Here is an 18,021-nt window from a genome sequence, read left to right as displayed (position 1 = left end):
CAGTGACAAGCCCCACGCTTGGCCGAGCTCATGCTGGGAGGGGGCAGCTCTCAGCTCTATCAACTGTGGCTTAGAATGAAAGCTCCAGGCCTTTCGGGGTCCTCCTGCCAGTCTCCAATGCACTATCACCAAGTGGGAGCCATGGGATCACAAACCTGCCCAGCTGGACAGCGCAGGACTCACTGAGGCCATGCTTGTTCGCTTGGCCCAATTCCTCTTGGACCAGGATGCTTCTGCGGGAAGAGCTGGTGTGATGTGCCCCAATCCCATGCCCATTGGACACAGCCCAACCTGCTTGGAAGGGCCAAGTTCCACACCTCAGTAAAAATTGCAGGCTCCAGGAAGTATTTCCACTTCTTGAAAACAACTTGCATTTGGCTAAAACGTCTTATTTTAGTCATAGCAATTAGATGTTCTTGTTTTGCACACATAACTGCCAACAGATTTGCCTTCAGCACAGGTGAAAAGTATTCCGTGGCTCTGAGAAAACTTGGGATGAGGACGCATCCCCACCATGAGGAAAGCTCCCCTTGGCAATCGCCTCCCCTCCCAGTGTCAGCTTATCTGATTTACTCAGCTCTCCAGACAACATTTGATAGATGGGCTCATTGATCCATTCCTTCCTTGAAGAGATGTTTGAACCTTTATAAAGGCCAGAACCTGTGTTAGCTACAAGGTATAGTAACTATATAGTTACTATGACCACGATAGACATGGTTGGCTCCTATGTTTTAGTTTCTTACAGTCTAATGGAGAAGACAAGACAATGAAAAGGGAATTATAAATTGTTTTTGGATCACATTCTTCGATATGAACACCAGAGAAACTTAAATATACTTACGAATAAGATGAGGGAGGGGAAATTGATGTCAGGATTTTGTAGGACTAGGGAATTTGTTGAGGTATATGTCAACCTCAGACTGACTCCTAATCATTCATAAAAATATTACTGTCTTCCCTTCAAATATATCTCGGAGGGGCGCCCTACTCTTGGTTTCAGCTCAGGTCATGATCTCAGGGGTGTGAGATCGAGCCCTGTGTCAGGTTCTGCATTCAGTGTGGAGTCTGCTTAGGACTCTTTCCCTCAGCCTCTCCATCTGTGTGCTTGCTTTCTCTCTCTCTCAAATAAATAAATCTTTTTAAAAAATTAAAAATGAAAACACCTCAGGGAAGAGTGTAGCTGACAGTGGCTTCCAAGTTTACCAGAGGTCTTGGTCTTGGTACATCTCTGGTGTACTGTGCACATTTTGTAAGGGAAGGGGGACATTTAGGGCCTGTCTAGGCTTACCAGATTTAGCAAATAAAAATCTAGGACATTCAGTTAAATTTTAATTTTGAATAACCAACAAATTCTTTTTTCATATAAGTATGTCCCAATTGCATGGAACACAGTTACACCAAAAAAAAAAAAATTTTTTTTCATTGTTTATCTGAAATTCAAATTTAACTGGGCTTCCTGTATTTTCATTTGAAAATCCATTAGAGAACAAACCCTATATTAGAGAACAAGGGCAAAAATAGTGAGGAAATCTCAATAATGTGTCTCAAAGAAGAATCTTTACAGGAGCCGGATTTTTTAGCTTGGAGACAATGACAGTAAGAATCTAGATTTTTGGTAGGGAAGCATTTTCCAAACACTTTTTCTAATAGTATAAATGGAAATTAGCAAATGGTGCACTGGGAGGGGTTAAAAAAAAAAAAAAAAGGCTTTTGAGGTCAAAGGTTTGGGAAACATTGCATGACCAGCTTTCCCATTTTGGAGTTCACAGTATGCAGAAACACGGTGAACGTTCTGAGCAGACTTAAAGGAAAGAGACCTCGTTGACCTGGTTTGACTTAGCATGCCTACAGAATGCTATTTATGGTCTTTTGTCTGTTTGTTTTGATATGTTTGTTTTATGGAGGACACCCATGAATATTGTGCAAACTTACTACTTTGCCCAGCACACTTTGGGAACACTGGTATGAAAAATGAAAGTTTTCTTCGACTCTCCAGAGTGCTGCTGGGTAGGGAGGAAGCTGATTTAGTCTTTGTAAGCCAAAGGGCCGAGCTGTACCCAATGCACGGACACATCTGGGAGACAGATTTTTGGCCCGGCATAAAGACTAGAACTTTCTAACAATTAAAATAGTCTGAAAGGTAATGAGCTCCCTGTCTGAAGACATTAAAGCAAAGCCAAACTGCTATCAAGGACACTAGAGGAAATTCTTGTTTTGTGGAGGAAATTCTCCGGGTCTGCTAGGAAAGCTAGATTCACATAAGACACAGAGAGGCCTCCACCAGAAACAGACCTTAAAAATATGTCCCGTGTTCTATATCCTTTCTGCAGTCTGAGTCTATCCCTCTTATATTCTTACTGTGTTTCCTTCACACCTCTGGGCTGGATCTCTCAAGGATATTAGTCCTCTCAAGCTACAGAGCTTTGGTCTGATCTGAGCCTCTTCATAGCACAGGTCTTGGCTCTTTGGAACCCCACCCTCGGGCTTCACTCTGGGAGCGACTTACGGACCTCCTGAGTAAACTAGAGCTCACGTCTGAGCTAAGCACCTCAGAAGTGGATGGTGTGTGGTGAAACTTGGCCCCCACACCCCCAGGGCTGTGAGCCTCTCCCAGGCGGTGTCCACAGTGGGAACAGACCACCGTATATCTGAGGTGTTCCATATAACAGAAGTCAATAGAGGTTCAAATCCCAACTCTGCCTCTTCCTGGGTCTATGACCTGGAGAAAATTGCTCAGCCTCTCCAACTTGTATTCCTTCTGTGGAAAAAAAAAAAGAAAAAAAAAAAACCCAAGGATGATAATATCTGCATCATAATATCATGGAAATGAAAAGAGATTAAAAGTACATTCCAAAGACCCAACAGAATGCCAGTACAAAGTAGACATTCAGTCAATGTTTAATGGATGACTGTGATTGTTACCATCATGATAAAGACTTTCAGAGAAGTTAAGACTTCTGTAGAATTTCAACCATCAGTGTGCCAAGACTTCAGGCTTTAGCCAAAGCAATAGCTGGGGATTGTCTCCATCTCTAACACCTTCCTTTTGAGGACTTGGGAATGGAAAGTAATGCATGTTTGTTTAAAATCACAGTTTTCCTTCCTGCAGGTTTTGGGCCAGTGCTAGGAGGAACACTGGATTTGGGGGCAGGTGGCCCTGGTTCTTGGTTTAAGTGACTCTGCCACCTCCTCCATGCTGGACTCCAGTCCTCATCTGTAACGTGAAGGGGCTGCACTAAATTTCTTCAGGTTCCATGAGTTGCGCCTTTGAACAGGGATTGCTGGAGGCAGATTGGTAAGTAATGGTCCATGGCACTTAGTGAAAGAAAGACCTCGCCAAACTAAAGCAACGTGTATGTAGGTGTGTGTACACACGGCAACAGGATTTGAAGTCACTTTAATTGCCCTCTGCTCTTACGCCTATCTGTAAGTTTGGCAAATAAGGAGTTAGACCCAGAATTAGTTGTGAAGGCATGACCTCTGCATGGGGAGAGCTGAGTTCGAGTCTCAGTGCCGACCCTGCTGGCAGAGCCTGCTGTCCAGGGTGTGACTCTCCCTCCCGTCCCCACCTTGGCCTCCCCATCTTTCACGTGACACGTTTGGTTCTAGGATCTACAAGCTCTGTCTCTCCTGGGAAAGCGTCTCTGATCTATTTTCGCTTGGGTTTGCATGCTCTCCTCAAGGATTCTCATCACGATGACTCAAGTTTTGCTTCTCTCTTTTATTTGATCCGCTCTGGTTTCATAACACAAGCCCTACAGCCAATTTTAGCGTTTCTTGGATTATGGGAGTGTCCACATGAAGGTACCTGAGCACTGGTCTCCGTTTCTGCCCAGGATACTTGTCTCCCCCTTCCCCACGCTGCCCACCCCAACACTCCCTTCCATTCTGGCACAGGCAGAGCCCCCCTCCCACTGGATGACACACTAAGCGGAGTCTGGTTTTCCCATTAGCCGAGAGGAGGCCCTGAAGTCAGAAATCCTTGGCACATGACTCACTTGATCCCTTTGTGCTTCATTTCCCCCAGTTATAAACAGGTGGAGTCTCGCACTTTCTCACCTCCCAGTGCTCGCCCTCCACCACCAGGGAAGGGCTTTTGTGCCCATGAGGAGCCCCTTTTTTTCACAGATGGACTCCCTCCAGTATCATAGCCCAGGGCATTCTCTAGGAAAATAATGTGTCTCTCTGTCTCTCTGCTTCTGCCCTCGGTCCCCTTCAGACTTCCTTTCATTACTGCCCGAGACACAGAACTTTCTAAAACCCAGAAGCAACCTTCAGTGGCTCCCTATTACCTTCAGGGTAAAGATCTCAGCTGACAAGCGGGTTCACAAGGAAGCACAACAGCAGCTCCCACTGAGGACTAATGACTCATCCGACCATACACTACCCTGATTTGTGCTCCTTCGCTGGGGCCTGAGAAGTACATGTGGTGTGCGTTGGGAACAACTAGAGAGGGGGAAACCAGACTTGGGCCCTGTGTTTAAGAGGCCTACACACTTTCCGAAAAGGTAAACAGACATACAAAAAATAATAACGTTTTTCTGTTTTAAGTACTGGAGTTGATCTTAGAAATCACTGGCCTGGGGGCGCCTGGGTGGCTCCGTGGGTTAAAGCTGCTGCCTTCAGCTCAGGTCATGGTCTCAGAGTCCTGGGATCGAGCCCCGCATCGGGCTCTCCGCTCAGCAGGGAGCCTGCTTCTTCCCTCCCTCTCTTCTGCCTCTCTGCCTGCTTGTGATCTCTGTCTGTCAAATAAATGGATAAAATCTTTAAAAAAAAAAAAAAGAAGAAAGAAAGAAAGAAAAAAAGAAAAAAAAAAAAAAAAAAAAAAAAAGAAATCACCGGCCTGGCCCAACAGCCTCGTTTCACGCTTGTGGAAACGGATGTCACAGAAAACACGGCTCTTAATGGATCTCCCTGTCTCTACTCTGCCTCTACGACCGGGGACCCCTCTCCCCTCTGCAGCCAGAGTCATGCTTCTGAGGGACATGTGATGTTATCACTCCCCGTGTGAACGTTTTCTGGGGCCCCACTACAACTGCAAGGAAGCCAAGCTTCTTCCTGGGCCCAGGGTCCCGGCGCAGTTCGGCCCCTACAGCCTTGTCCTTGCCTCTCGTGGCACTGCCCTTCTGTCAGATCTTCAGGCTTCTTTGAGTGAGTCGGTCTCAACTGTGACGGCATCTGCTCAGGGCTGTCCTCCGGGATGTGAGCGCAAGGGGGACACACGGCCACGCTCCCTCTCCTCTTCATCACCGTGACAAGGTCATTCCCAGACCCTATCACCATCCACGCCATCTTGCTGATTCGATTGTGTTTCTTCTTTACAATCTATGTCCACTCACTAGAGGGTAAAGTGAAGGAGAGCTGGGGTTCGCCTTTATCTCTAATGTCTACAGCACGGTGGCTCACAGTTGATACAAAGGAAATATTTGTTAAATGACTAATCACACAAACAAATGAATACATAGTGAAGGAAATTTGAAAATGAAGAGTAATAAAAAGAAACCAACAAAAACCACTCATACTTCCTCCTTCTGGATATTGCTTCTGTTGATATTTTGGAATGTTTCTTTTTTTCAGGTCTTTTTTTCCCCCATAGGTATATATAGGATATATAGTATGCATCTGATAGAAAATAAGATTATGCTAAATTATGGCTTTTTTTCTCTTATCATTATGAGATTTTTATCTCTTATCATATATTTTTCTCTTACCATTATCGTTACTTCTCATATCATTGCCTTTCTATATGCTATGAAATTAACTTTTAAAATAATATTTTAAATGCTGCATAAATTACCTATGAATATACCAAAATTAACTAAAATATTTCCTTAATCTTGGACACTGGCTTAATTTTTTTTTTCCTAACTGATCTACTCTCTCTCCAAACCATCTTACAAGAATTTGGCTTTTACAATACATGTGATAATCTCTCTTTGCTGTGAGTTGCTGAATGGAAGACATTACTTTCTTTCCAGGAAACATCAACAGACCAATCCTTCATTTTGTATGTTTTCCTGTCACCTCCTTCAGTGAGGATTGACTTAGTTGACCATCTAGTTATTAAGTCAAAGACTTGCGGTTAGTACAGCGTTATGTTTCTATGACTTCCTCTTTGAGATAAACCATTATAAGTGTTCACAACTGAGTACAGTCAATGGAGAAATAGAGGCCAGGCACCGTTGCATCTAGCGCATACTCTTAACTCAGGACAATTGCCTGTTGAAATTAATCAGTGCTCAGGGACGCATGGTTTGAGAATTTCCAAACATTCACACTTGTAAAATCCCTGTGGATTAAAAAGAATGGTAAAGATAGCAAACACCCTCAAGGGATGAAAAAGGAAACTGAGACTCAGTCGTATCTTTGGTGAACTTGATTTCAGAAAAGATTTTACAGAGCTGGAAGAGACCTTAGAGCTGAACTATCCCAACCTGTCATGCTTTAAAGATAAGGAAATAGAGGTCCAGACAAGGAAGGGCGTTGTACTGGGTCACCATACCACCAGCTTGTGGTAAGGCTGTGATGAGAACCCACTTCCTCTTCCTTCCCATCCATCAGCCTTTCCACCGCCCTAGCTTTGGGGGCCTAGTCAACAGTCAACACTTAGCAGAGTCTGCGCCTGGGCTCTGTTTCCTTGAGTGCTAAGAAATCTCCTCACTTCACCTAGAGGATGGGCTAGGAGATCAGCACCGCAAGGGTGCAAAGCATGAAACAATACACAAGGCCAAACACCCCCTTCTTGTCAGCCCCAGTGCCATCTAGCACCACGCACCCTTAGATGGCACGGGCCTCTCCTCACTCGCTCTTTCCACACTCCTCCTGCGATGATCTGTTGATGTCCATCTCTCCCCCTAGACTAGTAGCTTCCTGAAAAGAGATGCTCTTTCTCCTTTGGTTTTTCAGCACTCCATAACAAATGAGTGCCTGGCCAATAATAGATGCTCCGTAAATATTTGCTGAATCCGTGAGTAAAAACTTCACTTCTGGGGGAAAAAAACCCACTTAGTTTCTGTATTAGTTTGCTAGGATTGCCAGAACAAAATAGCACAGACGGAGTGCCTTAAACAACACCTATTCATTGGTTCACAGTCATGGAGGCTGGATGTCCAAGATCAAGGTGTTGGTAGGGTTGGTTTCCTCTGAGGCCACCCTCCCACTGCCTCTTCACAGGGTCCTTCCTCTGTGCACCTGAACCCCTTCTGCCGTCTCTTTCTGGGTCTTGATCCCCTCTTCTCCGAAGGACCCCAGCCAGGTTGGGAGTAGGGCCCACCCTCATGTCCTCATCTTCTCTCAGTCACCTCTTCAAAGCCCTGAATATAGTCACATTCTGAGGTAGTGGGAGTTGACACTTGAACATATGAATTTGGGGAGAACGCAAAAATGGACACCTCTGTGCTCTAATACAGGGAAGTACAAAGCCAGTAGAACCCGGGTAATGGTGTGGTGATACCAAGCGTCCCCGGGTGTCATGCTCTCTTCTAGGCACAGAAGGTAACACCTAAGTTAATCCTCTCCAGGACTAAACGCCAGCAAACATTCACTAGTGCCTGCCACGTCAATCACTGTGCTGGAGCTCAAAGATTCACAAATGTATAAGCTTAGATCACAGGAGAAAGACTCGGGCTGTTTGATAAGAAAACACACACACACACACACACACACACACATCTGGTGTGCTGCCTCAGCCCATTTCTGCCACGTTTACTGCCCCCATGCTAGTTGTTATTCCCCAGCCAAGTAATTTCGTCTGTGTCCAACCAGGAAAATGATCAACACTTGGCAGATGGAAGAAACCAACAAATAGCCAGGAAGTGACGTTTCCCCCATCGCACAGCTAGTAAAGCGCAGGCTCAGCACTTAAACACACTCATTCCAGCCCCATGCTCTCTTAACCTGTGCCCCACACTGCCTCTCCCTGACGAGGAGTCTTAATCCTTTTATCCCAATAGGAGGGGGATATGAGACCCCGGCCAAAAGGAGGGAAATTTTTTTTTTTAAGATTTTATTTATTTATTTGACAGAGATCACAAGTAAGCAAAGAGACTGGCAGAGAGAGAGAGAGAGGGAAGCAGGCTCCCTGCTGAGCCGAGAGCCCAATGCGGGGCTCCATGCCAGGACCCTGGGATCATGACCTGAGCCGAAGGCAGAGTCTTAACCTACTGAGCCACCCAGGTGCCCCCAAAAGGAGGGAAATTTAAACAGAGCCACAAGTGGGTTAAAGGGCAGAGAAGACAATTAAAAATAGAGAAAATAGGATCGTAAAGGCCCAGGATCATAAGATGATGGCTGAGCTGGTGGCACAGAGGGCTGGGGAGGACAGAGAGGCAGTGAAGGTGAATTGCAGTCAGATTAGCTGAGGTCTTATTTCACAGAATAATAAAATTGGGCTTGATGGTCTAGACATTGACATGCTTTTGGATATTTTAGCACAAAATCATTTCATCGTACCTCTTCATTTTACCAACAAGGAAACCAAGGGCCAGAGAGGAAAGATTTGCCCAAGGCCAGACAATTGGTTAGTGGCAGAGCTGACACCAGCACCCAGATCTCTCAGTCCTGAGCCAAAGCCACCCTCTGCTAAACTCAGCCTGCGTAAGCATATGGAAACTGACATAATTTAAAGGAATGGGTTTTTTCCCCCATGTTTTCCCATGTCTTTCATCCAGTTTTCACCCACTTTTTTGGGGGACCAAGTGTACATTTCCCCAAGTTTCAAGTAATTAACATCTTTCATCTAAAGGAACTACTATGGTTTAAAGTCAGAAAGATCCCATAGAAATTACTGATGATGCTGTGTGGTTCCGTGGAGTGTGGCCGAATGGCTCACCGGTACGTTTTATAGACTAGAAGGACCTGTATTTCTTATGTCAAATAGACACTTTGAGATAGAGCGATAAATGAAACAGCCACTCTGGCTGGGTTTGTTTTACCAAACAGATATATCAGGTTAGCAAACATTGACTGGTGCCCCCTGCATGGCAGGTGTGGTGCTAGAGCCTTGAGATCTGAAGATATGTAAGCTCAGTTCCCGGGGAAAAAGGCTCTCACCGTTTAATAGTGAAATGCACAAGCTTAACCATGTACACACCACTCCCCCCGCGCCCACCAATACACGCACACACATTTGCTATGCTGTCTCGGGCTGTTTCTGCCATGCTTCTAGCTTCCCCATTGTAGTGATTCCCCAATCAGGGTATTCAGGCTGTGTTCAACCAGGAAAACGGAAACCACTTCAGGTCTTTCAACCTAAGCAATTTCATATAAAGGATTAGAGGCACAGGTGAGAGAAGAGCTGAGAAGCCAAACAGGGATGGTAAGGAACCAGAGATCAGCAACAGCGGGAGGATACCCCTTCATACATACATACATACAGCTTGGAGATGGTGGTATCACAAGATCCCCAAAAGCCAGGGGATTATTTGGCAGGAGCTCGGTTATTTGCCAGAGCACGTGAAGCCGCTGAGGGAGGTGCCTCCAGAGGCAGAGAGAGGAGAAAATAGGCTTCCCCCCACCTCTCGCCTCGCCTTCTGTCGCACACTCCCGCTAGCCACACTGCAGCCTGGAGGTCCCTACGGTGCAAAGCAGAGCAGGGGAGGCACCAGGAACAGAACAGATTGCAGACAGGGGCTGACTGGCACCCCGGGTGACCTTGGGCAAATCAGTTGCTCTCAGTTTTAGTTTCCTGGTTGGTGATTTGAGAAGAATAACACCTCTCACGTTTGTTGTGAGGCTTACATGAAATAAAATCTATGAAAGCACTTTATAAGCTTCAAAAGGCACGGAAGGGCTTTTATTACTGGCTTTCATTCAAAGTATTTGGGACTTTGGGTTCTGGGGAAAAAGAAATGGAGTAATGCTCAGGTGTCGTCAGGAACTTGGCAATGCCCAGTTGATGGCCGGAGCAAAACGAAGTAACGGCATTTTACCACTTGTTCCTTCATTGCATCACTCTGGTCCGCCAGCCTTTTTGAAAGCCACAGGCTGACTTTGAATAAACTGGCACATAACTGAAAGGATGTCAGAGCGCGCTCTCGGTTCTATTTGGGGATCTGTCTGTGGTTTTGCATCAAAAAGTGACAAATAAAGAGAACTCTAGAAATTACTCTGAGACCATTGCCCCACCCCTTCTGTTTGACAGAGGACCAGAGAGGAGACAGGCTTGGCACATTGTCCCATGCCAAATTCTCGGCAGAGAGCGACAAACAGCCTTGAAGGAGACCCTTCCCCCTTCTTCAGCCCTCCTCCTTGAGCCTTCGGGTTTCTAGGCAGTCCCATACAGCAGCTGGTATGACAACGTTTCCTTGCTCTTTTCCATGATCCTTCTTTCCCGCGAGCTTCCTTCCTTTCCTGTTAGTCTTAAGCCTCTTCTTCCTAATCGTCTTTGACAGCTCGTTCTCACACAGCTCTTCTGCTCTACTCTGCTGATGGACATCGGAAGCGGAGCGCTAAACCATGTCTGTTTTAAGGGGAGAGTGTCAACTCTTCTAAATCACGCAATTCTGCTTTGATACCGGGAGTGGGCAAGGACCATCACAAACTCCGGGGAGACCAGTGTTTCTGCTGAGCTCAGGTGACAATAATACGGTGCAATCTCTTCCTTTCTACTTGCAGAAGGTACAGGCCATGGCCAGAACTTTTGACTAAGCGCCAGGCCACTCCAACCAGGCCTCTGAGAACTGCGATACTGTTACCAACGGCACGACGTGGTTTGACCCTCTCAGCAAGAAGGGGGGATGTCTTCCGTATCTCTCAGGGCCAGGTGCGCTTGGTGAGTGGACGGTAGAGCTCAAGGGTGGATTCCTGACTTGTCAAATGAAGAGATTGTGCCTTGATTGTAAGTTCCTTTCTAGCACTGACATTTAAGAAATCAGTATCCTTCCACCAAAGAAGGCCTATTATGGTCACAGAGGCACTAAGATTGTAATAATCCCCTGAGTGACTCATGGAATTCCCAGTGGCCCACTGTGAATTGACGTTTTTCTGGTGCAGAGTCTGTGGCATCTCAAAATGTCAGAGCTGGAAGAGTTTCTGGCATTCTCTACCATGAGTACATTGAAGAGTTGGACGCTTGTGAGAATCCATTTACTGATAGAAATGGATGGTGTCCACGCTGTGTGGCAAGCACTGTGCTAGGCCCTAGGGTACAGTAATGGAAAAGAGGAGGGCTCTGCCCACACATATGCTTGTGGGACAAGATGCAGGGTAACATCTTAAAAAATGGACAAGATAATTATAGTTTGTAATAATTGCTTGAAAAGCAATAAAAATGTAATGGATTGATTCACTTTATTCAATGGATATGGAGTAACTTGGAGCGGGGAAGGGTGACTATTTGCAACAGTGGCCCTTAAGATGAGTGAGCTCTGAAGCTTAAGAAGAAACCAGCTGTGGAAATCAGGGTGTAAAAAAGTAATAGGCCATGGGAATGACATGGGCAAAGGCGCTGGGGCAGGAAAGCTTTTGGTGTAGTCAAGCTGTAGAAAGGCAGCTAGTCAATGGCAATGTAATAGGGAAAAGTAGTTTGAAGAGTGGCTGGAGGAGTTGGCTTAAACAAGATTGGCCTCGTAGGCCCTCATAAAGAGTTTGGGTTTTATTCTAAGAATGGGAAGCCTCTGAAAACTTTTGGGCAGTTAAGTGACACTTCCTGGTTTGTATTCCTTAAAGACCCCTCTGACTGCAAGAAGGAGAATGGATTGTAGAAAAGAAAATGAGACACTGAAATCATCCAGACCAAAAAAACCCGAAAAAACAGAAAACAAAAACAAAACAACAAACTGGTAGACAAAATTAGTAACAACGGTAAAAAGTGGAAGGACTTGGGATACATCTAACATAGAGCCTCTAAGACTTGTTGATTACCGGGCAACATAAACTGAGGCTCAGAAGAATCAAAAAGGACTTCTAGGCTTTTCAACACCTGGATGAATGGACGTGTCATTACAGGTGTGAGAACAACGATTAAGGGTGGGTAGGATTAGAGAGATCTATAAAGGGAAACTGGGGTCCCAGGGGACACAAGGTTGGGGAGAGTACAGGTACAAGGGTGGCATAAAAATTGCAATATTAGGGGCTCCTGGGTGGCTCAGTCAGTTATGCATCTGCCTTTGGCTCAGATGATGATCTCAGGGTCCTGGGATCAAGCCCCAAGTAGGGCTCCCTACTCAGCGGGGAGTCTGCTTCAACCTCTCTCTCTCTGCCCCACCTCCCTCCCCAATTATCTCTCTCTCCCTTGCACATTCTCTCTCTAATATAATCTTCAAAATAAGTAAAAAGGATTGCAATATTAGCAAATCTCATTTATGCCTTAAGAGAAAGGGAGACCATGAATTACTTTACAGCGGCGGTATTCGGTGGGTGTGACTTGGGGCCCCAAAGGACATTTGGCAATGTCCTGACTTAGTTGTCATGACTTTCAGTGGGGGTGAAGGGATTGCAGTGTTTATAGCATCTAATGGATAGAGACCAGGGATGCTGCTGGACACCCTTCAGTGTACAAGGCAGCCCATAGAACAAAGATTTTTCTGGCCCCACATGTCAACAGTGCTGAGTTGGAGAACTCTATAGGTGACTTTTTAGGATCTCTACAAGTGAATCACATCCAGAGAGCAGTGTCTTGGAGGGGTCACTCCAGATGAAGTGTGGGGAATGAGCCTGGACTTGCTTCTGCGGCAGAGACTGATAGCAGCTAATGAGTACGAGGCTGGCAGTTTTTCCTTGGTGGGGCTGGGACACCAAGAGAGGGCTCTGAGCCCTGTGGGGCCTTGGTAAGAAAAGGACATTGATTAGAACGGACCAGAGAGCCCAAAGACCAGTGGCAGGCCGGACCAGAGGCACTGCCCAATGAGAACTCACTCACTGAGCCACAGGACGGATGGGGCTATGTCTGCACGGGAGGGGGGAATCGGGGCAGTTTCCAGAGGAAGGGAAAGAGGCTAGGGATCCTAAGGGGCAGGAGGGGAGGCAGCAAGTACCAGTTTCCAAACCTAAGATCCTCTAGAGTCTGCTGGTTCTCATGACTGCCTGCACAGTAAAATCAGGGGGGGGGGGGGGGGGGGGGGCAGGGGAGATTTTAAAGGGAGACAGTTATTAAATTCGCCTGTCTTAGGGCCCTAGCATGGGAATTTTAAAGCTCTCGCAGGTATTCTCGGTTGAGAACCACTGAGCTAACCCAAGGCCTACACACAGCTGCCCCAGAGCCGGGCAAGTAAAAGAAACAAGGGTCTGGAGGCCCCCACCTCCACAGGCAGCCAATACTCAGCCGTAGCCCACTGTTACCCTGTAGAGATCCAGGCTCAGCGTCGACAAATCTTCCCATTTCCTTGTTGTTGTTGTTGTTGTTTTTAATCCTTTCAAGAAGCCTAAATCCAGATTTTTTTTTTTTTAATGTTAGCTCCAAATATCTTAAAATCTCATGCCAAACAAAACATGTGTGCAGAGTCCGCTGGACCCTTGGGCGGTCATTTAGGAACCTCTGATCCAGTCCAGTGCTTTTCACACTTCTTTCAGCCACAGGGGTTTTTCTCCAAACAAGCTGTTTGGTGGAACTGATAGAGATTAAATAAATACAAGCAGAACTTCGTGGGGAACAGAGCAGAAGCTCCCCAAGCCTCTCCTTCTAGCCCCGGGCAGACTTGCAGTTGTTTAGGAAGAAGATCCTTGGCTTCTGGAACCTCCCTGGCCCATTTACCAGATAAGGAGACAGAGGCCCTTCAGAACATAGTCCTGGGGGCACCTGGGTGGCTCAGTGGGTTAAAGCTTCTGCCTTCGGCTCAGGTCATGATCTCAGGGTCCTGGAATCGAGCCCCGCATCAGGCTCTCTGCTCAGCAGGGAGCCTGCTTCCTCCTCTCTCTCTCTCTGCCTGCCTCTGCCTACTTGTGATCTCTGTCTGTCAAATAAATAAATAAAATATTAAAAAAAAAAAAAAAAAAAGAACATAGTCCTGGAGCAGAATCAGCCTCATGGGGCCATTTGGAAGCATGTGTGAGTGTGTGTGTGCGTGTGTGTGTGTGTGTGTGTGTGTGAGAGAGAGAGAGAGAGAGAGAGAGAGAGCATGAGCACGCGCGCGGGTACCGTGGGGGGCATTTGAAGTTGACTCAGTGACAAAACAGACACTACTGGCATTTAGTGGCTGGGCGCCGGGAACGCTCAACTTCCTGTCATGTATAGGACTTTTAATAAAGAAGCATCCCACGCAAAATGCCAACAGCTTCCCCACTGGGAACACCAGATGAGGAATCGGAGACGCAGAGAGAAGAAACTGGCCGGCAAGATGGTGGCTAGAGCACACGAGAACCTTGGCCCCTGCCCACAGGCTTGGGGAATTCATCTGTACCCATCAGCAAAGGTCGTGGGCTGGGGCCGGGCTGGCCCTACTCCACAGCTCTGGGGAGAGTGCGGTAGTTTACAGATTAAAGCCAGGTAGCCTCCTGAGGTGGGACAGCTACTCCACAAACAGCTAAGCGCCAGATTCTAGAAATGAGTCCGGGAGAGGAGACGGGGGTGGGGCGGGGGGCTGCCGGGTCTCTTCAGCCCAGGCCGGAGGCTCAGCCATCGCCCCCTGGGGGAGGCAGAGCCAAGGAGCAGAGGTGCCGGGAAATGCAGAGGCACGGCCATCACGCAGGTTTGTTGGCCCCATCGGTCATTTAATCCCTAAGCTCCAATATGCCAGGTTCAAAAATAGGCTGTGGCAGCAGGAAGGGAAAGGAGGGTGTTCCCCAGCACTCCAAGGAAAACCAAGCCAACGGAGAGCTCATCTGCCTATTTTTGCCATCACAATGCCACACATTGTACGGCGTCCCAGATTACAGAATCGCCACCTCCAGGGCTGCCTGTATGGCTCAGTCCGACTCTTGATTTTGGCTGTAGTCTTGATCTCAGGGTCCTGGGACCCAGCCCTGCACAGGGCTCCCTGCTCAGCCGGGAGTCGGCTTGTCTCCCTCTCCTGCAGCACTTCCCCAGTTCACGCTCGCTTGAGGTCTTTCTCTTTCCCCCTAAAATATATAAATCATTTAAAAATTTTTTAAAAAGAGGGGCGCCTGGGGGGCTCAGTGGGTTAAAGCCTCTGCCTTCGGCTCAGGTCATGATCCCAGGTGGTGGGATCGAGCCCCGCACTGGGCTTTCTGCTCAGCAGGGAGCCTGCTTCCTCCTCTCTCTCTGCCTGCCTTTCTGCCTACTTGTGATCTCTGTCTGTCCAATAAATAAATAAAATCTTTAAAAAAAATTTTTTTTTTAAAAAGAATCATCTCCATACCTGGGAGACAAAGACCAAATTATCCATATTTTACAGGCAAGGAGATGGAGCCTCAGAGCTGTGCTTACAAGGCACCTTCCTTTTCAAGATCTGATTTTGTTTGTTGATGCTTACGGTAATCATCCTCATGAGGAAGGTCAAGGAGGGAGCCCTATTCCCAGTTTGGGGTTCAGGCCAGCAGTTCTCAGACTGTGTGGGCACCAGAATCACAGGATACCTTGTGGGAAGACACAGCAAGCCCCATCTTACCTGAAGGACCTCGGGTCCCCATCCTTTGAACTAGCTCCCCCACTGAGTCCGACGCTCACTGACACCCAGCCAACTAACCCAGCTCAGCAAGACCAGTCCACTTTTCACGGACTTGGGTGTCACAGAAACATCATGTTTCTACACAGCTTTCCAAATGCTGCTTCTCTCTCTACTGGTAATGGAGACAAGACACCAGCCAGCGCTGTGCTAGTTAGCTGCCATTTGGTGATGGGGCGGGGCGGGTGGGGGTGTTCCTGATTTGTAGTATGCCCATTTCCATGGTGGGAATACTCCCACTGTGGCCAGTTTCAAGCCACCAACATCACATCACTGAACAAGGAATTAAGGAAAAGATGCACACAAGCAGCATTTCTGAGACCCTGTGAGCCAGCCCCAGCATACATCTTTCGTGTCCCATCTCCAAAGCCTGGGATCTTTCCCCTAAAAAAATCCAGAGCTAGGGCAAGAGACAGACTCCTGAGGGAAACAAGGAACATGTGTGCTGTGACAACCTCATTTTCAGGGGAAGATTATCAATTACCATGATTCTTGAAGAGCAGGAGATAGGACTTGGAATCATAGTTTTGTGACTCTGGCTGTGTGATCTTGAACGTGTCACAAACCTCTCCAGGTCTCAGATGCCTTGTACCTAACCTACAACTGGTAACACAGTCCTCAAAGGAAACCTTAAAAGCTAAAGGATAGAATGCATGTAAACTGGGCAAGCTCGTCCTCAGCACCTGGTCCTACTGAGGCACGTTTGTATTTCCGCTTGGAGCCCCCCTTGCATTTTACACCCGGGAAGGACCCTACCACGCTTCCCATCCAGATGCCTCGCTGGGGAATCTGGGACTCAAGTAGGATGATTACTCTGCTCAGCAAACCACAGCCACCTGGCATGGAAGCCATCCTGTGTCCCTGTCCCTTGACTTAAAAGGTTGGGAAATCTGTCACTAGACTAGCCTTCCCTCCCCCAGAGTACACACCAGCTGGTTTCCAGGGAGCTACCTAGAAGTCAAACAGTGGAAATTCTGCACGTCGGCGCCACAGTGATCCCGCTCAGTAGCGGTCTGTGGGCGGGTCCTGACACAGAAGAGAACCCCAAGGCATGTCGCTGAAGCAGCCCGGGCTTCGGACTCAGGCTGGCCTCGCAGAAGTTCACTGTCACCTTTTCTACCACAGATGACGGAAACATTGAAGCTATGGATTGTCCCTGCATCCTCTTCCCTTCACACCAGCTAACGTATTTTTCATTTCCCTTGGCGGGCTCAATTTCCCACATGTTCTCCCAAGCTCTTCCTCTCAGCTCCCCAGGGCTTCCCACAACAAACCTGCGTGCCTGGGCGGCGAGCAGGCCACTGCCATGCGGACCGGATATGCCTCTGGCTGTGTTTACCAACCCAGCCCTGGCTCCCCAGCTCCCTGGATGCACATCAGGTGGGGGGGACCCGGAACCTTCCTTACTCCAGCTCTGCCACTAACTCACTGTGTGAGACCGGGCCAAAGACCTCTCCCTCAATGCCTCTCTGTTCCTCATCTCTGGAAATAAGTCACAGTACCTTTGTTCTTACGGAGCACTTTGCATCCTTCGGGGGAGTCCCTTTACCTGGGGCTTCCTGTTTAATCCCATACAAGCTATGGGAGGGTTGACTAGGACCCTGGCCTCCAGCTGCTCCCCCCAGCTCCAGGGTGATCCCAGCCCCTTGCTGGCCCTTTCGTTAGAGGCAGGATGCTGGGGCATGACTCTGTGGCTCTATCCTGCTGCGCGGGACCCATCTCAGAGTCCTAGCCTCCCACCCTCATGCCCCACCGCCCCTCTCTTCCTATGGAAGTTGCTTTGTTCCCTGAGAGCCCTGGGTGTGGCCGGCACCATGCATAGTTTGCGTGGGAGCCTCACAGAGCAACCCAAGTATGAGGGGGAAGACATTCACTCTTTAAACCCTCCCTCTAAATAAATCGTGGTTGGAAGAGGCACTGCAAATTTTCCTGCTCTTCTCTGTTTGTCTCTCCCCCCTCCTCCTTTATCTGTACACCTGTGTCCTGCCACCAAGTACTCATTTTGGACACAGAATGTATTTGGTGTTCGTTCTTTCTTTCTTTCTTTCTTTCTTTCTTTCTTTCTTTCTTTCTTCCTTCCTTCCTTCCCAGTTCTTTCTGACAGAAGGGTCAAGTCAGATCATAAAGTATTTGTGGAATCCATCAGTTCCACAGACAGAAGGCTTATTAGGTGATGGAATTTTCTAGCATATTCTAGGATGTTCCCAACCCCTTCCCTGCCTTTTCCACGAACCAAAGTCTTCCTTGATCTCTTGAGTTGGAATGAATTTCCCTCCTTTTTTTTTTTTAAAGATTTTATTTATTTCTATGAGAGAGAGAGAGCATGAGTGGATTGAGGGGCAGAGGGAGAAGCAGATTCCCCACTGAATATGGAGCCCAATGCGGGGCTTGATCCCAGGACTCTGGGATCATGACCTGAGCTGAAGGCAGATGCTTCGTTAACTGAGCTACCCAGGCGGCC

The sequence above is a fragment of the Enhydra lutris genome, unplaced genomic scaffold, assembly GCF_002288905.1.
Source record: "Enhydra lutris kenyoni isolate GAN:26980312 unplaced genomic scaffold, ASM228890v2 scaffoldscaffold5, whole genome shotgun sequence".
Lineage (NCBI taxonomy): Eukaryota > Metazoa > Chordata > Mammalia > Carnivora > Mustelidae > Enhydra > Enhydra lutris.
Note: the sequence above shows the minus strand (reverse complement) of the source record.